Raw genomic sequence first — 27,755 nt, forward strand, 5'->3', positions numbered from 1 at the left:
GCCTGAGCTCTCTCGGTTCGTAGCTCGCGAGCAGAAGTGGCAGGTGCCACATTTTTTTTCGAATTGCTCGCCTCATCGTCGGAAAAGAGAAGCTGGCCTCTGCGGCGTTGTGTAGAGGCTCCCAAACTGCGCCTCTGCAAAAACGCGTCGCGTCGAGTATTTAGGTTAATCCTTCCGGCACCGTATCATTGTTTATTGAGAAAAGAAAGACCGGGATTTTTTTTGTTAGCTACCCCTTCTGCGTGACCATGGAGGAAACTCTGGAAATTTTTGAGAAACTTGGTATCGCGCGTCACTTTGATCGCGCGGAACGATGGGACGAGTATTTGCATAAATAGCTTCGTGACTGTTTCGACGTTTCTTCCATGTTTAATAGAGAAATAAATTATACGGAGATACCGATTGTTATTAATAAATGACATTATCATAATAAGACCTTTATGCTAATGTCGATATTTTATATTCATCGATATTATATCGGGCTGATCTTAAAATATGAATTTCATACTTTAATGCGAATTTATTAGGGGATATTTATTATGCCACTTACGTTAATAATGCAGGTTTACGCTACGTGCACGAAATAAAGCAGTGATAAACAGCGGTTTATATCTGATTGTCAGATTATCTGATTATATCTGATTAGCTATTATATTAACTTGTCAAATGAGCGATCTACCGCGCGAGGTACGAAAATTCACGATTTATAACGGACGATAGAGTGCCGACCGCTTTGTGATATCGGATTGATGATGGTATCACGATTCTTGGCGCTTCGTTATCGGCGACGTATATGAAACCGTGCTGCTATTTATAATGTAGATACGTACCATCGATCCGTGTATACGTGAGCATGTGGAGAGAACAGTGGAGAGTGTAAATAGCGCTCTAAGTATATTTCATGCACGATAACACGAACACACAATGCTATCTAAGGTCTAGAGCAATACTACGCTAGCGCTAGAGCAACTACCCGAGTGTTAAACGAATAATTAAATCCGGTCAAATATTTCTCGAACATTTCTTTTACGTCGACGCGAGATTAAAAAAGCGCAAACCGCTGCAGAGGCTTGTAAAAAAATTCACAATGCTGACAGCTTCAAATTGTGTCTGCTGTCCCTACGCGAAATGATATCACTCGGCCGTTTAACACTATCCAATGTGAACGAATTCGGCGAGGTATTCTGATATGCCTCGATGATTTATGACGATCCGCAATAAATTCAACGTCTTATCCATATTTAAGTTGACGAGACGAGAATTGTAAATTTAAAGTGAAACATTAATCGAATACGAGGTCTGTACGCGGAGAGAATTTTCTCCTAAAATTTATCCTGAAAACCATGTAATCGTGTGACAACACGGTATTTCCAAGAATTTTATGAGTTTTGAAATTTTACTGTACCTTTTACTAGTAAAATTAAAAAAACTCTTATAAAGTTCTTTAAAATGCCATGTTGTCCCACGATTTTCATGGTAAACTTTAAGAGAAAATTCCCTCCACGTGTATGATTGTACAGAAAATTGAGTGTTTAGCGTAACAGGAAAATTTTTTAACTGCGTATATTATAGATACAGATATTTGCAAATTATATTTTAATAAAAGATATGGCCGTTTTACATGTTATACAAAAATCCTGATAATAAATTCCTGGGCATATACAACCGCGTCAATAAACTCTAATACGATATTTTCTTCAAGTCTCCTTTCAATTATGGTTAATTGATAAATTTGCACAGTTGCTAAAAGAGCACAAATTAAAAGAAAAAAAAATGTTAGGAGATTACTCTTGAATAGCCTAACGAGATAAATGTTTCCCTTTTTCTACTAATTAGCTTCAACACACTGTAGATAAAGAATATAGTACACAAGTCCCTGTTTAAACCTCGCCAACGAGTGTGCTCGGGAGACGAGTGCGGCGGGAATGAGTTCCACTGCGACGATGCGATTTAATCCCCGGCGATTTTTGCCCGGGCACGTTCGGATACGAGTTCAAACTCTTGTGCATGCGCACACGCGCGCATTTACTCGCGTGCGGCCAATTACGCACCTTGTTACGCGCGGTATTACGCGCCGCCCGATCTCTCCTGCGATCGCCTGCGTGCAACCGGGCAACGGGTTAACGAACCTTTTGAAGTTCCGCGTGCACTCGCGAGCGCAGCGCAGAATGAGAGAGAAAGAGAAAGAGAGAGTGAGAGACAGAAAAGAGAGAGGGGAAAGGGGGAGAGAAAAATTAAATGCGAAATATGTGCGAGAAGAGACATGCGATCGACACGTGTTTTAGTGAGAACATCCGAGCCAGTCGCCAGAAATAACGACTGAATAATTTACTCGATTTTTTATTAATTAAAGCTGCTCGCGGTTTTGATAAATAAAAAATCGCGGTGGGACGGTCCGTGCCGCTTCCTGCATCGCGCGAATTTACGGCGATCAGTTAAGGAGCGGTGCAGCGGCAGCGGTTTTAGCGGCTTTATTAATACGGCCGAGCGAGGGGTCCGCAACGCGAGCACGACACGAGATCGGTTTATTTTACCAAGCGTCTCTAAATGGCGACACGTTAAGCGTGCGACACACGCAATCAAAATTTTTCATTACCACGCGCCACCGCTGCACCGGTCAGGTATTCGCGACGAGGCATATTTAACTCTCGCGTCCCCCTTCAAATGAAATATGAGAAGATAAAATAATATTAATTCAATAAAATCGATCTTGATGACACGTGAAAAATTAACTTTAATTCCTATCAATCACGAGCGTTGTTAACGTAAGACCTGTTAAACTAACCGTGGCAATGCGATCGTAGAACTGTCAGAATCATTGCGTAAAATTGTCTGTTGTCTGTGTAAACTTTGATAAATCGTGTTCGGTAAACAATCAGTCGATATTTATTTATTACATATAACCTATCATTGTTTCCTAGCACCGAATAAAATGAAAAATAGATCAACTCTCCACCTTAAATATTTGAAATTAGATGAAGTCAAGAATTAGACTATCAATACCTATCGTATTTTGTTTTTTTTTCGGTGGGGAAATAGTTCATAGTTCTCAAAACTGGTGCTTGTTTCTTTAATGCGAAGCTTTATCTACATAATTAGGTCTCTCTTTCTTCCTCTTTTCTCTCTTTCTCTCTCTCAAAACATATCTAAAAGCCATGCTCTCGTCGTACTTTTAATGGCGAAATTTTCGTAACTTACCGTTTCTTTGCTGCGCTGGCTACGGACGGTTCTACAACGAGCGAGGATCCGAGATAGGTATATCCTGTAACGAAAACGAAGGAGCTGGTTTTTAGGTGTGTCTTTAAAGAGGCGCACGAAATTCATGGACACGTAACAACACAACGGCGCGGCCAGTAAATAGAGCGATTACCAATCTCGCGGTCCAGGCCTTGTTATTGTAAAGGGTGTCCTTTCATCTATTCACATACTAGAATACGAACCGACGAAAGTTAACGGTTATTTCATTGTCGTCGCGTAAATAATCCGTCGTTATCCAACAGCGAAAATTAATATGGTACACACTCGCGACTGTATTAACACTTTTCCCTTTAGTGCAAATAATTTAGATTTCCCGATATCTTTATCGCAAACATTTATTAATTTGCAAATATTAATGTTAAACACTGCACTTCTACTCGTATCAATTTTGTACAAACGAATTTTTATACATTTTATTAATAATATTAATTAGTATAAAAAATGTTAAAATATTAAAATATTAGATTAATTCACCTCACTTCGTAGATTTTAGCTCAGCGATTAATCTACGGTAAAGAAACTTTAAAATTGTTGAAGAAAATTTAATAAGCTTGTCGTAACAAGAGCACGATTGAATTTTGGGGCCACTTACGTCAACGTATCTACTCTCTAAAAGTCAATTGTAATTGAATCAATGAATATTCACTGTTTTCAGTGACAACTGATTGACTGATCCACTGATCCACTGATTGACTTTTAGAGAGCAGAGTTTCACTATATCATATTAAGAAGAATCATGTCAATGTTGAATAAACTTCCACTGTTATTACTCTGTTCTCAACCGAGCTTTAATTCTTCAATTGCCACCGTAAGGTTCGACGAGATTACAAGTAGATATTTTCATCGCGATTTTCTCATGCGTCTCAAGTCGAACGGGAGAAATGGATCAATGGGTCAGCGTTACAACCTGTTTGAGCCTCGACCTCTGACCCCAGGGATGAAACGCGGAGAGATGGGAGACTTTTCCCATGGAAAAACACATGCGGCTGGACACCGCACCGGTTCCGCGCGCGGTCGCTTCCGGGTTCCGGTGTGCACGTGTGCGGTAACGGCGCAAAAATCGCGGCCGGCATTAAGCCCGACCGAAAGCTATCACCACAGTTACACCTCACTCATATTCTAATCAGGATCAAAAGGTTATGTGAACTGACATTTCGTAGCTCGCGACAAAGACGGAGAATGGGAGAGATAGTTAGAAAGGAGAGAGAGAGAGAGGGAGGGAGAGAGGGGGGAGAGAGAGAGAGGGGGGGGGGGAAGAGAGGGCGGGGGGAGGTCCCACCTCCCGGGTGAGAGAAAGAGAAGAAATGAAAAAAGAGAAAAGGAGAAAGAGAAAAAGAGAAGGTAGATAATAGAGCAGCGTGGCACACCAAGTATTTCCTTTCGTTTCCTACGTGCCAGGTGTCGTTTACCGGTCAAGCCCATCTAATTTCCCATGACCGGTTCCTCGCCGCGCGAATCGCGAGAAGAATAGATTCGCGAATCATTCTCGCGCCGAACGGTCGTTCGGCGTAGCGCTCGTTAAGCGGATCCGTTGAGGCCCGAGCGCTGTGCCTTCGGTGCCGGCTCGTGTGATTGTGCCCATTTAAATTTTAATCGAGCGCGAGCGGCTTGTTAGAATCCAACTACCGCTTCGTTTGCCATCCTCATTGCTTGTCGTCATCTCGTCAATTATATATAACTATACAATTAATTATTATACTTCAAGGCATCGTTTAATTACTATTAAAATTGTGGAGATTTTTCTATCACGAGTTGTCATCTAAATCAAGCCTGACAATTTCGTTGCGAATTCTCGCTTCCTCGATTTTAAACCAAGTTTCTCGAGACTAGATTTTCTCCGTCGCGGTACAACGACGTGGGTCAAGTGGCGAACTCGTTCGCGTAGATTCTATTAGATGCTACGCTCGATACAATGAGGGTATGCATACATCGTGGCCTGGACGAGCCGGCTTGGGAATGCGAATGAATTAGAAGTACGAATATGAAACGAAATAAGGAGAATGCGCGAGGCAGCAGAAAAATGGCGTGCTCGCGTGTCTCTCTCCTTCACAGTCATTCGTACGGCGGCGGGATAGAACGGGATAAAGAGCGGTAGATGGACGAGAGGAAAGGAGTGGCCATCTAAATGGCTACTTAGTATGTCTCGTGTCAGGTCTCTCCCCTCGCGAGCTCTCTGCCCCGTCAGTAATAATATTCGTAAGTGTACCTATATAGACGAGTGTGCTCGACCGCGTAGCCAACAGGTTTCATGCGAAAGCCAATTCGGTGGCGAGAGAATGAGAGAGGTACAGAGCCCGGGGTACGTCCTGACGAGGCTTTAATTCGATTCTTATGCCGCGTTAAATACGCCGCGCATTTTACGCCCGATTTCACGAGCCGTAAAGATGGGACGAGATTGCACCGGCGGGGTTAACTTTGCCATTACACTCGCCAAAGTGGGGCTTGAGAAGCGCCTCGGTACAACAAAACGCGACGGCACTGACGACAATACAGGTATAACAACAGCGGTAACAATGGTACTAACAGATAGGTGCTGAAATAAAGCAAGGTAGAAATTTTCCGACCGTTTGACAGGAGCCAGATAACGTAATGATGTACCTACGCGAGTCCTGTGATTAGCAGATGCAATTCAACATTTTACATGATTGTCGATATTGGAGTGTCTGTCAAGAGCGACGTAATGTTAGACTCGAACGATGCTCTTATATTGAATTTATTACACGCGTGGAGAATGCCGGACATTTTTCGTATAAAAAAAAGATGTGATTAAGTAAAATGTATGTAAAGTTATTATCAAGAAAATTTCAGACAAGTTTTACAAAGCTTTTTCTTCGATAAAGTTGTATAATTAATATTAATTTTTTGTCCATCTCTAATTGTAGTTACAATATTAAATTACAATATTATACGCGCGAGATGTTTGTACGCACTTAAGCAAATTAAATTGGAACGTGTAATAAGCACAAAGAGTTTCCTTCGACGATAACAAGAATCATTGCGGCAGTCGAACTGGTTCGTAAATGTCCGCGAACTTCCGGGAAAGCTCCGGCGCTTCGTTTCGGCGATGGGACACCCGTTATACGCTTAAAATATACCGGCATCTCGCATGGGGCGCGCTGCGAAGAAATGCAGAAACAGCAGTTGCTATGCTAGATGGTACTACTCCCTCCAAAATGTGCACACCCTCTTTCTCTCTCCTCTTCCCTCTTTCCGCGACGCGCGTGTTGTGTTAGAGTAGATGAAAGAGAGCGACAGAAAAGGGAGAGAAAGCGAGGAAAAGAGATGAAGAAAGAGAGCATCGGCGCTGAAGAGAGAGTGAAAGAGCCAGAGAGGAACTAAGAAGAAACACTACACAGAAGGGGCGAGTTACACGTGGTAGTGACGACGTGAAGAGGGCAGACGGGTATTCGGAGAAGGGCCACGGGGAGATGAAGCGAGGGAAGAAGGATCGTACGGAGAGAGAAAGAGAGAGAGAGAGAGAGAGAGGGGGGGCTAAAAAGAGGGAGTGAAAACGAGATCGTGAAGCGAGCGGGTGCAGGGGCTCACGGAGTATGAGACGACGAGTGAGAGAAGGAACGAGGAAGGCCCGGGAAGATGGGAGCGAGATGGAGCGCGCGGGGCCCTCGTTTCGGAGAGCTTCTAAACTCGCGTGGTCCGGGGTCTGGAAGCGGGTTTCGTAGTCGAGCCGAGCCGGTGTATGTATATGCGGTGAACGAAGCGAGAGCGCGGGCAGGAGAGTAGTAGGTTAGCAGGCGCTCTCTCCCGAGGGAGAGGGTGCTAGGCGGCGGTCCTGACGTTTGAGCAGGACGGCAAGTGCCTTTATAGTGGGTCAGCACTAGACCTGGGCACCCGGCCAGCAGCCTTCAAGGTCTCCTTAGTACGCGCTGTCTCTCCCTTCTACCCTACCTCATCCCTCTCTCCTTTGCCCCGCACTGCCTGTCCGCCTGCCCTTCTTTTCCCTTACAACGCGTAGCGGAGCCGCCAGGTAGGTGAGCCCGCTTCTTCTTCTTCTCTTCGTCGTCTTCTTCTTTGCCAGTTAGGGTTAGGCTAAAGCGAGCTAGCAGCGAATTTGGGCGCGTTATCCGGACGTAGTAGAATTGCCGTGCAACCTACCTTATATATATATATATATTCATTCATTTTTTATCTCATTTTTTAAATCCTTCTTGTCACCTTCGTATGAACGAGCAAACCTTCTCAAGTACTTTTGAGCAACGGAATACGCGATGCTTTTTTATGCGATGTTAATTTAAGAATATCTACGAAGATAAATTTTTGATATTAGATAAATCACGCTCGAATTATGTAAAACCTTCGGCGCTTATTGTTAGTGGATTTCGCAAAATTTATAATTATAACTATATGATAAAAAAATAATGTCATGTATAAAAATGTGTATGTACATAAATATCTTTTATAAACTTAAATGTGCAATTAACATTCGGGACGTGTAACATTCGTGTTTTATTAACTGTAAATAAATCTATTTATCAAATTTATCAATTGTAGAAAGCTAAAGCCGTTCGGGAATTATCGCTAAAAGATAATATTATGGCTGCAGCCGAATGTAAACCTAAGTGTAGAGTGACAAACAGGATCACCGTATCCACGATATTAAATATCAGCTATTATGAACCGTTCGGTACCCGTGCTATATCGGTTATTTTTATGGGACACGATTCTAAGAGATGAAGATCAGTCGGCGGACGAAGGTAGATTCCGAAAGTGCATCCGAAGTGCAGCGTTAGCGATTTCCTATCTCGTTGACTGATATGCCGAGAAGTTTTTCCAATAGTCTTCTATTCTCACTTATTCACTTTCGACTAATTCATTGAAAAATGATTTCTACGTTTCTTGAAACAGAGACGCTTATTTTTTTCTCGAAATACATTTTTTGTAAAATTATTTAACTTTGTGAAAATTATCTCCCGTTTAAGACTTTTGTCGCGATGCGGTTTCCATTAAGTTTCCTTATTCATTATGATTTTCATTCATTCAATTATTCCATTAACTTCTATACGTTAATGTTTCGTATATTCTCGTGTATATGATCAATCCAATTTATCATCGATGAGTTAAACAAGAATATAATTATTGAATGACATAACATTGACAATATTCTTACTGGCGTAGGGCAAGGAGGTGTTACAGACGGAGGGAGACAGGGGCGAAGAGGGCCCAGAGTACATCGGCTCCATCGGGGAAGTAATGAAATATTTGGGTAGCGCTGCGTCGGGAACGAGAATGGGAATGGGAATGAGAACAGGTTCCTGTTGCGCATTCCAGGCCGATGCTGAATACCGATGCCGTGGACACGGCGGTTGGCACGGTTAGGTACATAAATTACTATTGGGTTACCGCTCGACTTGTCTCCTCAGTCCCACGGAAATCCTCCTTTCACGAGCCGTGACTCACGTGACGTACCATGTAACACGAGGTGATAAGAACAGCATATCGGGAAAGCAATGGAAACTGACGCGTCTAAGTCAATAATTGAATAAGCCTTTTTCATTTGCAACTTATTGGAAACGAGCGGAGGAATTGTTGCTTCTCGAAGCGACTGCTTAGGATGGGCGACTTTCACGTTCTATTATTCTGAAGCGAGGCGGTTCCGAACGCGATTTTATCATAACGTTTTTGGAAATTAATTACGTAACTGTTTAACCGCTGCAGAACTGTTCCGGGACACGCGAGCAAAATGACAAAATAATAATCGTTATAAAAAGCGACGGGTGTGTGGGGAGGGGTGGAGTAATTAACTCGAAGGTGGCCTTTAAGATCATCGCGGAAACGTTGTGCGCTCCGAGTGAGGATTACTCGAGGATAAAGTTGTACAACCGGTCGCGTGATTCCAGGTAATATATCTTTCCGAGGTCGTGTCGTATCGTGACGAATATCAGTGGAGCCTCTCGCGCAACGAGAATCAGAAGAGACACGACCAAACGTGGTGAAAAACGTCAGAAAGGCAACAGAAACAGATACGAGAGCGTTGCCTCCATTTATCGTCGTGTGTCTGTATCACGTATGCGTTCGCCGGTGCATTCAGTAAAATTGCGAATAATTTTGCACTAAGCTCTTCAGAGATAACGCAACGTCCGTGTACACATGTTTATTTAATTCAAAATGTAAGCTTGCTGTATATCCAATTTTTTACGTTGCTAAAAGATTACAAAGTGTATCGTGCTTCAAAGAATTCAGCATTCGCGTATTGTTATTATTATCGTGAATAAAATATCGAGCACCCGATACAAACAGGATCAGCTAAAATTGTCGTTATCACAGTTATCCCTTGAAATTCATAGTTATCTGATCAGTGGTTCTGTCAATCTCCACACGTGCGCGAAAAATCAGTTACTTTCGACTCGCTCCTAGAGCATAGATTAGAACTTCGTATTTGAAAAGTATCGCGCGTTTCTGCCGACAATTTTCCAGCAAATAAAACTGGACCAGTTAGTCAATCTCCACGGCGCGGCAGAAGTGTAAGGCAACAGGAATCGTTTAGAACTCGGTTGGCCTTGTGGCTCCTCGTTCCTTCGTCTTCGATCCCGCCTCTTTGCTCTATCTCCCGCATCCTCACACCCTCTCACTCGCTCTCTTCCTCTCTCTCCCTCTGTCCATCTTTTTCTACTCTCCCCCCCCTCTCTCTCTCTCTTTCTCTCTTTCTTCATCGTTCAGTCCCTCTAACCCTCGCGCCGATCCCTCACCGTGAGAGCGGCCACACAAAGAGAACACGAGGAGCACAATGGATTACTTAGACGGGTAGGTTAGTTTGCCGAATGAAGCGAGCGGGCCCACGCACGTTAAGATAGGTCCTGACTGAGAATCCGTGCAGAAAAGCGCGCCAAACGCGAGATGCCCAGCTTCGTCTTGGACCATGTACCGCAGCCGAAACGGTCCCTCGCACAGGGTGATTTGACATTGTACAAACTTCGGTCATTGTATATGGACATATAAATTAACCGCAGAATTTTACAGTAATCACATCTATGATATGTCCGTGCCATTATATTTCAACGGTACTTTCGCTCACTTTCGATACTTGTAACTCATAAATTACACAGTTATTACGCCCGGCGGTTTTTTATTGCATTATTCATGCTCTCTAAGGGAATCTATTCCATCGGTCGAAACGCAATAATTATTCGAATAAACACTGTATATTCATATCCCATTTTAGTGTTTAATGTGGAATATGAATACGCGCCATGGTCTACTAACCCAACTACATTCTCTCTGCTTTGGTGGACTAATTACTTCCTCTTTCGTGACTGTTTATGTACGCGGGGTTACACGTTAATCCTTCCACGCTTGTCAATTCTTTTATTTCGTTCAAAATTATTATAATATGTAGGCACACACAATATGATCCGTAATACGCGAAATTTTGTATTTTAATTCGGTGACTGTACAACAATCTATTTTTTAATAATTTGTATAAATCTGAAATAAAATTAAATTCTATAAAAATGGAGCTTTTGGGTTAAATTTAACACCGAAGGGGTTGTATATGAATGGATCCTCGGCGCAGAGCAAATTTAGGATGTTCTAAACGTGCGAGCCTGACGGGTCGTCCTTGGTTATATCGATCAAAAACGAGCTGCACACACATCCGGCTCTTAAACGGCAAGCATTATCGAACGTAGTTTCGATATTCCGCTGGAAACGGTTTTACGTTCAATATATCGAGTTATTAATATACAATTTGATGTTAAATTTGTCATTAAAATTCCAATTTTTCAATTTATTGATGCTAATTGTCCTTTAGCTCTGGATTTTTTGCATTTATCTCAAAGCTATAACATTTATAATACAGTAATCATAGAAAACTCAAATTTATAGAGTCAAAATTTAGTTCAGTTATTGAATTAATAAAATATATGATATTTTATTAATTATTAATTTATATAGAACAATCTAAAGTTAAAAATAACCTCATATTAATATTTCTCTATGAAAAATCATACTACTGTTATTAAAAATACTTTTCAATATATTATCTTGGCATATTAATATTACTTAATTGGTTTATAATATCGTTCCTTAAAATGTTCAGAATCATGCAGAGCTAAGAACAATTATGCTTTAATTTACGAGTGTTGCATACACCCTGAATAAAGTTGCCACGTCAGAGGCGGAGAAGGAGAGTTCGATGCAACGCACTTACGATGCACTTCCCTAATCGAACGTTATTGTACCGACGACCGAGCGATGTTTTTGTCGGCGCTTAATTTCGATGAAATTAAGAGAAGCGTTGCGTCATGCGATAAGTAATACGCGTCGTAATACGAAGGACATTGCATCGTTCACTGATTACGCTATTTCGGATCGCACGAGTCATCGCTCGAAAGTGATACGTTACTGCCTGTTAAAAGAAGGAGTGCATTGCGCACTCGAAGAAGGTCTCGTCGAATACAATTCAACCATTTTCTTGCGCCAGACTCGTTAGTCGGCGCTATTTTCAGCGAATAAAAGAAGCTTTATTGCTGAAAACTTGTCAACCGACGACTGGTGTTGTGAGTAAAAATTAATTGAGTTTCTCTACGTTTTATCTTGTTAAACGCCATTTTAAATTTAGATTTCATCTTTCATATATTTTTCCGTCTGTGATAATCTGAATAAATTTCGACGTAAAACTGCAAAAATAAAATAAGAGAGTTCCTTTTCGCGGTTGTTTACCTGCGTCTTACAACATAATACGCATTTTTAGATTCCGCTCGTGCCATCCAAAGTACTTTCGTCAATGAAAGTTGTGCGCGGAGACGCAGATAACGGCCATTATCTGGCGGTGTACAAAGTTCAGAGTTTCGAGCGGTTACGAATGTGCCGGGCCGTGTGCGTTTCACGGCCGCGCTGCGGAGAATGAAGGGAAGTCACGCACGCACACGCGTACGCACATGGGCGCGTATCTCTCACTGGTATCGCTCTCGGTTTTTGAATCCGTATCATCTGAATGTAGTAAAGCCGGCGCCTTTTTGGAGCAAAAGTTGCGGCCTTATCTGCCCGGCCGATGACATTTTACGATCATCGAAAATGGAAAGGGCGTACGCATGAGCGTAATGTGCGTAAACAACGCCGTTTCCTACATTTGATCGGCCTTAACAAATCAGAGATTATTTCGGTTTCTTTTCCTCTGAAGACACCTAACGATTACAGGCTCCGATTATAACGAATTCTCTTTCAGTGACATGAGAATCAATGGTTGCCTCTCCAACTTCGATAATTTGATAATTATAGTCTTTGCGAATTGAGTTTTAGAAAACGTAGAATAAAACGTATGATTACTTAAACGGATTTAAATCTAGCAAGTATTTTGTGAAATATATTTTTTATTTTAAAATATAAGTTTGTGTCTCCGTTCGAAAGCACCGTTTTATTATCCAGAAAGTTTTGAGAAATGTCAGTCTATCTAATAGCCGAATGGGGGATTGCAGCAGATTCCATGCTCTTCGGCATTAAGTGTAATGTCGCGAGAGACTCTTAATAACCGGAGGAAGTTGTCGCGACTTTTCCCGAGAAACGGCCCCGAGTTCGAGCACGCAGTCGCCGCCGTCGCAAATTCGGCGAGCAAAAACGAATCTCGCCGATGGCGGGCGGACGGGAGGAGAGGAGAGGATGGGAGAGGAGGAAACAGCGAGCACGAGCATCAGAAGAGGAGTCCAGGGTCGCGCTATTCGTTCGTTCGTAGATTAAATCACTCGGTCACTTTTCTTTCTGGGCAGCCGGCTGGGACAAAGGCCGGCATTTCTCGGAAGAGACTGGGCTCGAGACTTGAGAATTAAAATAATATCCGCTCGTTCGGAGATTAATGGCGGTGTGCCGATGTAATTTTTCTCGACGTGCGGACTGCCGTCCTCCGCTCGCGTCGGGGAACGAAGCCTTCAGCTTCGGCATCGAGGCATCACCGTATCGCCCACGCCACGACAGTTCGGTTGCGCGATACGCGCGATATTTCCACCGGCGAATAAATCGATTTCTCAATTTTTATCTCGAATCGACATACGAAATGTCTGCGTTATATCTTTAATCTAATTAGACAAATAATGAGTTCCGCGTAATTCCTTATCGCTTATCTACTACGATTACGTGATGTTCTTCTACGCCTGATTGTCAGCTGATACGTTTCCGAATCAATATATTTTAATTTAAGATTAGTCTAAGTTTATTTTATTACTGTCTATTATATTACATTCTGTATGTGTGCATTATGTCTCCTAATAAACTGTCATAAGAATTTTTATTTTACGGATTTTTTTATTTGTATCTTTTTTCACATGTGAGTCGCATGACACCTTATTGAAATTTAATGTAATGTAAGAAGCTCCTCTTTGCAGAACGAGTGCAAAAACATGTGCGCTTTGTTAGATTGTTTGTCTGCTCCCTCTCTGTTCTCTTCCCCCCCTCCTCCAATAAGCTTCCTAATAATTTTTATTCTCTTATAGTCTCAAGGCAGTCAACCTAGTTTTTTTTATCATTAATCGATTGCATTACGATAAAGTTCCCGTGATTTGCTTTCGACTTTAAACGGAAAAACATCGTCGTTTAGAGTCGTCATTAAAATCTGATTCTAGCATTAATAAAATAAATAAAATTTCATGATTAAAGTAAACAAAATGCGAAACAGCACGTACATAAATATGAAATAAGTGTACTTATTAAAAGAAATTAAATAAAATGAATGGCAAAGAATAATAATAACTGAATATCTATTTGTAAAATATAATTGTCATCACTTTCACTTAAGATGTTATCACGAAAATAACTTGCGAATATCAATAAAAAACAACTACCGCGAAAGAGGCTGAGTTTACGTTTGAAAAGAATGAAATATACTCTTGGGACAAGCATGCCTAACTGCTATAATTCTTTGGTTGGAGGTAGAGAGGTTACATTTGAAAAACGTAAAATTTTACGAAATCATAATTTTCCTGAATAAATCGGTCACGGGAGATAATTCTTTGGTCTCGTCTCCCTCTTCCCGTGAAATCGCAAAATACGCATGAAGAGCGTTGCTTCCTAAAATGAGATTCCATTGTAAGCGCAAGTGTCTGCATTATGAATGGATGTTCGTCACGAACAATTTCTGTCTTGCTATCTATTATAACATATTTTTTTACTTCATATATTTCATGTATCTTCATTTGATTATTTATATATTTTTGCTTAATTGTCTCATATTAATAATTACGGATTAATAGTAATTAATAATGAATACTTTATATCTACATTATCACTGAGAAATTAAAAACACGATTTAATTTTACTTAATTTACAATTTAACTTTCCGGTCCTTTTAAAAAGCTTTCGGTCCTTCAACCCCGTCGTAATGTCGTTATCTTTCCCTATTCCCGTCAGGCTGCGGTAGCCAAGCTGTCAACTGCGTTTTCACGCGTGTGGAAAATCTGTTTTCGTGCATTCGGAGGCACGTCTCACTGCCTCGCGAGCCACGAAATGTGAAATCACCGTGAGCTCGACTCGCACGACCAAGGCAGGTGCGAACGAGCCTCGCTCGTATTTTTTTCCCGCCCGTTCTCCCTTCGCCGGGACTATCGCCTTCTCTTCGTCGCTTATCCTCCGACGGATACGTCGTTGACCGGTTCATTGACACCTGTCGAAAGACCCGGGTTTCTCTCCGCGTGTACCTGACAATTATGCGCACGTGGGCCAGACATCGTGCGCTCTCCATCTCTCTTTCGCCCTTAACCCCGTAACCGTTATCATTTATCGCGAGCTTTCATCCCTCCGCGTTCAATGCCACGATCATTAAGTCTTAAATGAAATTTCTGTCAAACCGATGTCGAGTTAAAATTGACCGAGAAACGAGGTTTCATTGTCCACTTACGTTCTCCGTACACGCACACACGCGCGCACGGTGGCCACTGAATCTTTTATATTAACACCTTAAAGAAACCGTCGATGGGATTTCTCTTAACATTTTCAACAATATCTCATTCACTTTCTTTCTTTTACTTTCGAAATTTTGGTTGAGAAAAAAATGGCAAAACTCTTTCTAGAGAATTTATCAATGAACTCTGACGAGATGAAGAAAAGGTAAGAGATATATGAAAGGATCTCATTATGAAGATCACACAAATCTGTTGTCCGCTCAGAATTCATTATGGATGCTAATTGACAGATTTCATCGACGATGAGCGCTGTCGCGGCGGTTAAGAATTAACGGGACACGCTCGTAACAGCCATGCCGGTTTGTGCGATGCCGAAATGCTATTTCGATTTCTCAACGAGTACGAAAATCTCAACGGTTGCGAAAATATCGAGATAAATTCTTTTTGTCGAAACGTGTTTCTCCGTTGATTCTCTTATAGTGACACAATTATTTTCTGACGAGTGTGGCGCAGAGAAATGTGCGCCGCTTAATAAACAAATGAACGAAAAGATACGAGTTCAAATCCACGAACACCACTGGTCTTTTCGGAATTTTCCGAAGGAAAGTGGTAAGGCACCGAGAGCATCCTGTCACACATATTCTTTTAGGGGTACAACCCTCCAGATTGGAGGTTTTCTTCGGCAAGGTTAGCAGCCTACCGAAAATTAAGTAAATGCTCAAAGTACCTCTGTACCAGAACGAACTGGATGAAACAGGCTTTTAAGCCTAATACGAGGAAGAAGGAGAAGAGTTATTTTCTGCGTTACCATACGTTTTTAATATTTATACACGATTCCAAAATAAAAAAAATACCGCGATTAAGATAATGGAAAGAGTTACGAAAGTGACAATTAGATAATGACGCTGCAATAATAAAATTAATAGCCGAAATTTTGCTTCGATGTAAAATTCAAAACGATAACATGGAGAGCCAGGTCGAAAGGGTTAATGGAATTCAATGGAACTCGCTTCATTGAGAAGACGTTCGCGTTCTCTCGTTTAACCGAAACTCAGAATCGGCTGGCTATATTTAACGTTAAATGTGGGCCGTGGGGACGAGTAGAAACGTAGGACAGGAAGCGGCTTCGATCGCGACGCGAGGTGCTTTCGTTCCGCCAAAAACTCCGACAGTGACGCTGCGCGCTCGGGAAGTCAATGGCCGAGTATCTAAAACAAACACGTGTCTCCGAGCAGCCGGGCAGAGGTCACGCAGACAAAGACAGTAAGATTTCGAGAGACTGGGAGTGAGAGAGAGAAAGAGAGAGAAGCTATGAGAGAGAATGAGAGAGAAAAGAGAGAAGAATGAGAAACGTAATTTGAGAAAAAGAAATCTATGATATCTATAAAAATATAAAATTTAGTTATGAAATAGGTGAAAGAAAGATGGAAAATAAAATATATTACAAAATAATAAATATTTCTGCCAAAGGTAATGAGAAAGAAAAAGATAAAGAGATATTTGTTAATCGCGTCTAAACGGTCAGAAATCATGTAAACTAACGTATTACATGACTTAATATAAGTGTGATTTGGAGTTAAAACTGTATTTGAGATGGCCATGAAGAAGTTCTTAAAATAAATGTGATAAGAGAAAAAAAGGAAAGAGAGCGGGAGACTAAGGAGAAAATAGAGAATGAGCGTTGACGAGTAAGAGATCGAACATCTGGAGCATAAATCTCTAGAAAGAAACGTTTCTAAGAGAATCCTTTAATGTCTTAAAATATTTCCTTATCAAATCTTTTTATAGCAAACTTAAAGCGATGAATATTGTCGATAAATATCGTTTATAATCTTTACCAGGTTTCTTCATAAATACTATGAAGTGAAGTCGCTTTGTGGCGGTAGAATGATGGAAAGAAAGATGAGTAAAGAGAAATACACTATTGCAGTCTTTTTACACGATGCTAAAGATAGCATTTCCTTTCTTTTTTCGGTGGCGTTTTTCCGGCAAAAATTCTATATCGAAATTAAATACAGTGCTATACAATTTTTGAAATATCTGAAATTTTGCTCCAATTCTGCTTCAAATAAGGAAAAAATCTCACTTGCGATTAAAGAAAAAATAAAGTGTTTTCTAAGTATCTCGATATATTCTTCTCAAGAAGAGAGTTGCCGCAAACACCTGAGATATCACATACTGGACTTTTGGAACATTTTATGTGTTATGTATTTGAGAATAAGATTGATCCGATATGAAGGCGTGTTTTACGGCGGTGCGATAAAAAGTTGGGTTCAATTGAAGGAATGTGTCTCTAGACATATTGCAGGAGGACAACAGGTACGTGTGAGCAGACTTTTGGCAGCTCTCTATTCGGTTCTCGAAGTGATGCCGCAGCTGGCTGATACCAGTTTATACTAGCGGATATCATGAGCCTGGCTCTGTCTCGGTGACACATTGTACAAGTCTCATGAACCAACGCGAGGCCGGTCATGGTTGCACCTTGCCCACACCATTCCTATGCACCGCGGAGATAACGACACATGGCAAAGTCACCGTCGAGACTGCAAGCGCAAGTTTCGACGAACGAGCATGAGAAAACGCGTAGACGGAGAAAAAAGGCTGACCAAGATCAGAAGCGATAAATATAAACGCGAATTTAATATCCATAATCGATCTAAACCACTTTTTTTAGACGAGATTAAAAAGCGCCGATCTCGAGGAGGAGCTTTTATTTTCCAAGATATAATAAATGATATGCATCGATCAGGTGCAGCGGATTAAAACGGTTAATAATAACGATCCCGTTCGTCGCCGTTGGAAAAACCCTTATTATAATAATTGGCACTCTCCTTTCTACCTCCGTCGCGCTTTCGGCTCACGACGGTCGCGACTTACTCCGCCGTATGAGTTGCGATCGGTGGAATCGGTCGCCCGTAGGCTGCCCGGGGCCTGTGCGAGGAGGAGAGGCGAATCGTAAGGCCCCATCAGTGTCGGTTACCGGTGCACTGTTAACAGGTAACTTTTTTCGGGGGCAGGTGGTCCCGAGCAGGCACGCGACAAATCAAGCCGGGCCGGGCCGCGGGCCAGCGATTACAAAAAAGGAAGAGATTGCGCGGACATGTTTATTCGGCCGCATAAACATACGCACGTAGGTGCGCGGTGTGCTTGGGAGAAAAGGTGCGAGAAATAATACGGAGTCATTGCACCGTTTTTACATTCATTCCTTTTTTCATTCCTCTCCGCTTCCACGGCGAGAGGCGAGGCGGGAGACGTTTAAGCGACTTATTTTCGAAGCGAGGTGCGTCGAATTACGGTACGCGTATGACGATGGGCTTCTTGCGTGACGCCGGAATCGAGCGGGACGCGAATTGATGCGATGTATCTTAATAACAATTTCGTAAACGTGACTCGGGCAAAAAAATGCAAATGACTTTCAGAAAAAGTAGCGTATACACCTCTCGTAGGTTTCTCTCATTTGTGGAGTGTAGATATTTTACAGTAGTTTGTTATCAACGTATATACTTTAAGCTTTTATCAAACGTTCAGATTTTACTCCAACTTGTATATTTGGAAACGCCATAGAGTGCTAAAACTATAGTGTACATATAACTATAGTATGAATGTCGAAATGATCGAGGCAATCCTGTTTAAGATACGTCTCGATAGGAGGAAGAAAAATGCGAAACATCCCGCGTAAATGGGACGTCTTCTACAGACGTTTGAAAAGGGAGTGTATTAAGTACAGGCAATTTTGGATGCGAATAATGTATTCCTAGGAGCATCTGCTCGTTCTAGCTGTCGAGAATTGCATTGGTGGGTGTAAACCCTTGCACTCGGCGGCCGTTCGCGTCCCGAGTAGCGACCGCGGTGTATTCTCGTACGTAAATGTTATCAAATTCGAAAAATTAAATTTTATAAATTTCCCTACACACAGTCCTTTTTTTCCTTCTGAAATTAAGATATACCGTAGAGAGAGATGTTCAGCGTTAAGATAGTGGGCGAAATATGTACAAGCGGAAGGAAAAAGCTGCAGAATAAAATATTTAATTCGTACGAAATTATTTCAAGTATCGCTTTCGAGTCTTTTTAATCAATCTCGTGGCAAGGAATATAAAACAGATATTAATGAGTAACGGCTGATCAATTCGGTACAAGCCGACGTGTTACGAGGAAAGAAGAAAGCGATAGGAGGCGGCCAGAATGGAAGAATGTGGCAGCTTCCTGTTGGCGTCTCGGCACCGACTTTTAGGCTTCGTGTCTTCGAGATCGTGCTGAAGAGAATGGCGTGTTTGAACGCCGGCTGTGAAAGAGGAAGACGCATGCTGTGCACGCACATGCAGGCACGGCGCATTGCTACGTCGTCTGTGGAATTTAGGGAAAATGCGACCTTTGAGGAAATTCTTGGCATTTTCGAATATATAGGTATATTTTACCAGAAGATTCTTGCACAGAAACAGAGAACCTAAACGGAAACGATATTCGTGAATTACTGTAAATTCTTGTAACGACTATGAATGTTAGCTGTAGAAAAAGTTAATTCGCCCTAACATTGTATCTTTGCGCTCAATATAAAAATACATCGTGGATAATAATTTTGAGATAGATATAATCCCCAGAAAACGGCCGTACAAATAAATTTGTTTAACCAATTAATTAATTTGTATTAACTTGGCACTGTTTATGATTATATAATTATTCTATTTGTTAATATCTTGCCTTCTCTTTATTTACTGATTATTGCACACGTATGTGATCGGACTAAAGATTAAATTTGGTAAAATATACGATTAATGAAGTGAAATATTAATACGTATTCCAATGATCTACAATTTGTGTTTCGGTGCACTAGCAACCCTGAAACGCCGCGAACGAGCACACAGCTCAATCGTTCGCTAGACAGAGCGGCGTGCGAGCCGCCTAAAGCCCGATTAGACCGCGGCTTTGGTAGAGTTCTCCTAAAACCTAACTCAACAACCCACCAAACTAGTTCTGGCCTCGGCTCGTCGGTATAACGTTCTTCGCGCGGCATTGTATCCGAGGATCGGCCCTTACGCTGCAGAAGCAACGACCGTATTGCTAACGAAATATAGAGGAAGAGACAGAGAGAGAGAGAGAGAGAGAGCACGAGAGGGAAAGGGAGAGAGAAAGCGTTCGCCATGAATCGCTCCGAGAGGCTCGTACCGTAGCTCTCCTTCCTGTAGCTCACTTCTAAGTAGCTCTCGCACGCTTTAGAGTACGATTATATGTACCAAGAAAACCGCCCTCCTTTTCCCAGCAAAAGAGATCCAATATAAAAGTTTCGATACTTAACTCTGTCAATTGCGAATCGATAGAAAAATATTTCAAGAGATTTTTCAACGAATTTAGAATGCTCTTTTCTCGAGAATAACGAGATATGCTTCATTCGGATGTTGTTAAAGTACGCGAGAAAGGGAACGTTGAATAAAAATTTCGCGAGATTACAAATATCTATGCAAACAATTTGCACAATTTCTTACATTTCTTAAAAAGTTTCTTCTGAAAAAAAAACAGCTTTATCAGAAAAATTCTATTTGGCAGTAATAATCTTCTTTCCAATATCTTATTCTTTCGACGATATTTGGTCAAAACCGAATATGTCGCGTTATAACTTTGCAAGATTGTTTTAAAAAAGAATGAGATTCGTGGTTTTAATTTTAAGTTTTTTTTTCCAACGTATCCGCAGCTCTCTCGTGTCGCGGCGGGGATTAGTTTCGACCGTTTCCTCATCAGAGAAGTTCAAGGGTGAAACGTGGCCTTAAACGGCGCTTTGGCGCGATGCGTGCACGTGCGTGCATTAATACGCTCTAATGAGGTAGCCGATGGGCGCGAGAGCGCACGAGAACTACAGAGTTGTCAATGGAATTTATGATCTGGATACCAGGCATGGCCGCGGAACGTGACGAGTGTGACTAACCGATTTTTCGGCGGGCGAGGTGGAGGAGAGCCGAAGAGATGAGGTCGGCGGCTATTCGCGATGTAAATTTCAACCTCGGAGGAGACGACGACGGCGGAGGTGGCGGCGGGGACGACGGAGGCAGCTCCATACGTCACGCGTGTTCGCGCGCGCGCACGACCATTCGCGACCTTGACCACATTTCTTCTCCTCGGCTCGAGAGAACCCGCCGACTGACTACTACTCGTGCGGGCGTGACTCGGAGCCTCGAAGTCAAGTGCCGGTCCAAATTCTCACGATCGACGGGATAAGTCGAGAACGTTAGGTCAGGACTATACCGAGATGACGAGAAGGGACGAAAATGCGAAACATACGATGCCTACTTCTCGCTTCTAGTTTTTCAGGATAGTCCTCGTCTTTTTCTCCTGGACCATCGCGTACGTCTTGGGTCGGAAATGTTTCAAATTGCAGCCTTTTACTCCGCTTGTCCACGAAGTGCCATTGAATTATTAATTTGTACCCTTGTCAATAAATTCTTGCATAGAAAGTCATTGGTCTCTTGTTTCTAAAACGCTAGAACTATATATCGCGAGTTTAATTTCTTTTTAACGATTCTCGATAGGGAATATTTTGCACGAAGTTACCATGCTGGAACACACCATTTAGAGGCCTGAACGAATGCGAGGGTGCAGAATAGTCCTTTTGGCTAGTATATAGTCGCCGGCAGTCTAACGATTAACGGACGCGTTCGGCCGCCTGACGTTTCGTCACGCATAGTTAACTTCCACTCGGCAGACAATTTTTGCGCGTCGTATGTCTCGACAAGTAACATCGATGGACGGAAGCCAAGGCACCAGGAGTCTTATTTCGAGCCCAAGTTTTAACGGAGCTCTCGATTTCTCTTTCTAATATTCTACATATTTTATTAGATTTCTTTATAGAAATTGTCCGTGGCAATAAAAAGCAGACACGTCGAGACGAGCTCTTCTCGGTTAAAATTTGATATTTCTTTTTATTTTAAATTCGTGGCGTGCAAAATTTTACGGAATTTCCTTCAAGCGTAGACTCGAGCTGTGGCCGCCGGGAAGGCAATTGCCGACAGTTCTAGGTGCAAAGTAGGAAACGCTTTTCTACGATCGTCCGTTCGAGCGATTCTGCTAACCGAGAAGAATCGTCTTGCCGGCGATAGATCCCTCGAGTACGTACACGTGGCTGTCGTTTTGGCGGGAACAGCCAGCCCCGTAATCGGAGCGATCGACAACGGTTGGTCGACGCGCGCGATTATCAGCGACTTATCGCGAAGGCGAGCACACAAACGCGACCTTGTCGCGCCGTAACTGGCGCCATTTTGCGACGCGGTATCTACCACGTGGATAAGTTTTCCACGAAAGCGGAGCGGAATTGTCACGCCTTACTTCGGGAAAAATTAAGATAACCGACGAAATTCCTCGATTCGACGACTCACTCCAGTTTGATTTAGAAGCAGAATTAAATAAGTGTCGAAATATAGTGACTGTGTGTATCACGTTATATGTTTTCTGAAAGCCTATGTAATGAGATTAACCTTGCTGTTGTCGAGTCTCGAGATAATCGAAAGTAATATATTTTACAGAACGTTTGACATTCTCAGAGAGTTGATTTTTAGAATGCTATCACTGGTAATCGTGGCAGCTTGATTTCGAAATAAGCTTTAACGAGATAAGGCACGTCACGTTTTCTATATCTGATACCCTCGCATAGCTGTCTCTTAGCGCGAGTCGGAGCACACGATGCGATTTGGTGAAATAAAAAAGGAATTTGCATGCCGGGTGCTGAGGACACTCGAAACTTCGTGGTTGCGAAAGAATCGCCTTTTTTCGGCGGAAGCCGAAATCGGTGGCACAGCGATTCTCAAACGTAATCTCGCGTTCGTCACTCGTGAATGGAGCAATCTTTGGGCCGTGGAGGAAACGAGTGGCCGTGCGCGATATAACGTCAATTTCGCGCGTGTCCGCGGCGATATCCTAATTCTGCACGATCATAAATTCGCTTGTCGCACGAGCTTCACGTCGGATCTCGTAGCTTCAATCTCGCCCCGTCCACGACCGGAGCTAAAGAGTTTAGTGCAGTCGGAAAACGTTTTTTTCTACTCGTTTACACATCACTATTTATCCGTTTATCACCAGCACGACCTAATGAGTAGGTTAGAGTGTTAAGACTCTTTTTTAATAACTAGAAGTTTACAGTTGCACATAAGAAATTTTATCTTTGAATAATCACATAATCGACAGTTTTATTTGTCACATCGACAGTCATTTTTTTCATTACACACCGGAAAAACATCTCGATGTACTCCAACTTCACGTCAAGTGCGTCGTCTGTCGGAAAAAAGAAAACGATCGACTGTGAACCATCGATGTGACACAATAACCTGACAGATACTTTCACGAAAGATCTCGCGAGGGATTTGCCATACATATATTGACTATTCATGCGTAGTGTTTGACGAAACACTCGCTCTAGCATTTAGAAAAGCTGTCGGAAGCATGCTACGCAGACTCTTACGTCTACTCGGCGCTCTTACAATCTAGCAAAAAGCACCTAAACGAAGCATAGCGCTGTTACGTATTATTGTAAAAACCAAGATCCATTTTCAGCGGTACAAGTGCTAATCAAACAAGAAGGTTTGGGTGTTTAGGATTAGGATAGCTCGATGGACACAGCAGAGGATCCAACATTAATTCGATTATCCAGGCGACTCCTAAAGACTTGCCGACGAGATTTCATTGAAACCTTCGTGTTTGCGCAGATTTGTATAAAGCGACAGTATTGTAAATATTAGGTACCAGTGGGAACGGTTTATAAGCTCACAAGTTGCATAAACTTGGGGAAAAAAGCAGTAGCATAGATGGCAAAGCGGCGAAAGAGTTTTATTAATGTACAAATAATTTGGCAAAGCGGCATGAAGCAGGTGGACGTTCCTCTTCGATCTCTTCTCGTCTCCTCTCCGGGTCGCCGTCGTCGCCGTCGTTGTTGTGGCGGTAAGCAATGTATAAAGCATTATCGGAAGCATCAAAGGCAGCGTTAGCGTAATTCATCTCACGTTGGCAACTCACCGTTCAGCTTGTCGATCGCCCGATCGGCCGTGGACTGATCGGCGCAGTCGACGAAGGCGTAGCCGCCGCGCTTCACCAGGATCGTGGTGCACGCCAGGCTGTGCTCCTGGAAGAGTTGCCTGAGAGCGCTCTCGTTGCAATCTGACGGCAGATTGCCCACGTAGAGCTTTGACATGGTGGCTGGCTGCTCGCTTCTCGACGCTATGATGCCGGCTTTCACCGAGTACGCGGCTCGGTCACGTGTATCAGGCTCGACGAAAACGGCGATTCGGAGCGCGTGCGCGCGGACTCGCGTACCCGATTCCCCGAGTACTGACCTCGTCGTAGACTCGGGGTCTACGTGGACCCGGTGGAGAGTGGTTCGGACGCGGACGCGGACACGACACGACGGAGATCGCGACGATCACAGAGGGCGGTTGGACGATGCGGACGACGGAGCGGGAGGAAACGGGTACGTGATGCCGGTGATAAGTGGAGAAATCGTGCGGGTTAGATCGGCTTGGATGGAAGGCGTCCGATGGTATATCCTTGGTGGGACGACAACGCGGGTGTTAACTCTTGGCTGGATCCCGGATACGATGTGGATCGGATCGCGGTTCGCGCGTGGGTCACGGGCTGCACACGCGAGAGGCAAAATGCACGGGGTCCTTGGACGACTTCTGCGACGAGATCGGTCCTCGACGGGCTTGGCACCTTCTTTTGTTTTCCGCTGTTGGCTTCCTCGCGCCTCAACTGGCCGACTGCGAGCCGCTCGATCCGCGGATAGGCGACGACTGTGTGTGCGGTCTCTTTCTCTCTCCCTCTCTCCCGCTGTCTACTTTTCTCCGTCTGTCTCTCCGGCGACTGAAACGCGGCGCTGTTGCGCGAATCTGACGCGCTTCCGGTGGCTGTCCGTCAGCAGCTCGATCGCAGAAACCGACAACGATGGAGACCGGCCGGCGTGTCCTCGCAGAAATGGCTCTCCCCGATTGCTCCAAGTTTTAAGGGACGCGCGCGTTCGCCAAGTCTGTCTCTTTCCCTCACGTCGACTCGCGGCGTGTCCAAGGAATTCCCCCCTCCTCACTCCCTCCCTCTCTGTCTCTTTCTCCTTGCGACGGCGACGCACCTTCCTTCCAGGGTCTCCTCTCTTTGGCTAGACCACAACGCGACGTCCAAGGGGCTCCTCTCGTTCGGCATGTTATGCCCCTCTTTCTGTCTTTCTCCTTCACCCCTTTGCCTCCCAGGGAGGGGGGGGGGGGCAGTCGAGATGCAAACTCGTCTCTCTTCTTCTTTTTTTCTTCTGCCATCGCTAGCCTTTCTCTCTTCATCTTTCGCCAATTCGTAGCTCTCTCTTTGCTCGCGCGTGCACTCTCCTGCTTTTTTTCCTCTCTCTCTCTCTCTCTATCTCTCTTTCTCTTTCTCTCGCCCGTCTCTCTCGTGCGTGAACGCAAACGCGGTGTACCGAGCGGGAAACCAACTCGAAATCCACCGGTGATGGAGCGCGGATTGGCCGTTCGTTAACCACGTGGGTGACCCCACCGATTCCCGCCTCTGCTCGCCATTGGCTAGTTTTCGCACGCCGGTTTTCGCAGCCGAGTACGCGCTCCGTCTGCGTGCATGCGTGCCTACCATGCGTGCACGCGAGCGCGTGAGCGTGCATGCGTGCTCGCTCGCTCGTTTCCTCTTGCGGCTTTCCTCTTCCCCTCACTCTCTCTCTCATACACTCCCATTCCCTCTCGCCTCGCGCCAATCGCGCACACACCGCGAACGTACGTTTGTACTGATGCGTTACGCATGTGTGTACTCACTCGTGCCTCCGCGCTAGGCCTGCAGAAATCTACCGGGTGTTTTTGGAAAACCGCGAGATCCTTGAAAGATTTTAAAAGGTAGGTCTTTCGCACATAAAATCGCCGCTTAAAAAACTCGCCAGAAATGCATACAGCTAATATTTTTCTAAATGCTAGAACGCATATTTCATTCAGTTCTCTTGGAACATGTTTACAAAATATTCCATTAAGTTTCACGATAGACTTTTTTATGACTTTTATGAATTTGTCACAATTTTTATCATATTAATAATTGACTTAACATTATGAATATATAAAAAACATTATAATTTAATCGCAACATTTGAATGTTATCTAATATTCATTAGTTTGATTGATGAGTGAGCGAGAAACGAAAACGCGACGATATAATTTCATTTAGTATAACGCACTTTTATGATTCTTAATGTTTATTTTGTAATTTTGCAACACAGTTTAGCCTAACTTTGTGAGGATTACTAATGGATATAAATACTTCTCACGACACTCTTTACTTTAGTGCCGTATAAATTAATTTGTATGCACAATTGCATTATCATATCGTGAAAATCTTTTAATCGCTATCGTAAACGAAATTAATAAGTTTCACGTAAGAAGTTTTCGTCCAAGTTTCTTTAGGGTGTTCAGATTCAATCGAGCAGTAGTGTATATGATACACACGATGCTCTTCAACGTGTGTAAGGATTTCGCTGGAGGAAACGCGGTAGATAATAATATTCAAGACCGTGCGAGCGTGCTACAATGTAGGACGAATTACAATATGAAACGCCGTATGTCGGTGTTCCATTAAAATTAGGCTGCCGAGGAGAGCATGCTAATTATTCCGCAGGCTCCACAAAAGTTCCTTCGCCCTGGTTCTCTCGCCCGACGATCCCGCCGTCCTTGCGCACCATACAGCTTTCTCTCTTTGTCTCTCTCTCTCTCTCTCTCTTTCTCTCTCTCTCTCTCTCTCTCTCTCTCTCTCTCTCTCTCTCTCTCTCTCTTTCTCTCTGTCTTTCCTTCTCCTTCTTTGCCTGCGCAGGGATAGACAAATCCCACTCTTAGAGCAGTGTGTGCCTCTCACAAAAGGGGTGGAGTGAGACAGCTGGCCGTGTGCCCAGGGTCAGGGTGCTGTGCTCGAAGCCATGGAAGAGGACGAAAAAAGGAAGAAACCGCGCCCATGTTGTTTCTATTCACCTGCCCGTGCTCGAGCGCCGAGCAAAGACGTCGTTAATAAATTACGATTAATTAGCGAGAAGCGAGAGTGCGAGGCCGCTAGCGACCGCGGTTTAATTACTGCGATGTCAACGACACCGTCCGCATTGTACAATTCATGTCCTCGCACGCGTCATAATGTCACGTGTTCGCGGTGTACGAGAAATGTGGAAAAGCTGGAAAAGGAAATACTAACGAGGCCTCTTTTCGGAAAAAATCCCTTCAGTGTCCGGTGCCAACGGAATAACATTGCACGACATATGTTCTCTCGATATTTTTTCCCTCAATCTCGGATCATATTCTACTTTTCCTTTTTCCATGTTATTATGCTATCACTCGCAAACGCGTATGGGTCTATGGTTTTGCTAACATAAACCAAATGACTGTACGGTTCTGTCCCCTGCGGTTATTATTAAATTGTTCTTCATCTCTATTTAGTATTTAATTAATATAAAATAAATCTTATTAATAAATACATGGCAGTTGAGAGATAATGTTTGTAAAAACTCTTCCCCTCTCTCCCTTTCTCTTTCTTTTCCTCTTTCCCTCCCTCTGTATATGTAAATGTTTATATTATAAATTTTCAAACCGCAAAATAAATGTTAAACATATTTCAACCTCCACTGAAGTATCTTATTAGAAAAACACCTTCTGTACCCTTATA

The 27,755-nt window shown here is 43.2% G+C and overlaps 1 pseudogene; it reads right to left on the reverse strand.

Annotated features, from left to right (window-relative positions):
- Positions 1-24,990, reverse strand: part of LOC105560189 — a 37,777-nt pseudogene extending 12,787 nt beyond the window's left edge.
- Between the last annotated feature and the right edge of the window lie 2,765 nt (positions 24,991-27,755).

The sequence above is a fragment of the Vollenhovia emeryi genome, unplaced genomic scaffold (assembly GCF_000949405.1).
Source record: "Vollenhovia emeryi isolate VEMERY1.0 unplaced genomic scaffold, V.emery_V1.0 DF939239.1, whole genome shotgun sequence".
NCBI classification, from domain to species: Eukaryota; Metazoa; Arthropoda; class Insecta; order Hymenoptera; family Formicidae; genus Vollenhovia; species Vollenhovia emeryi.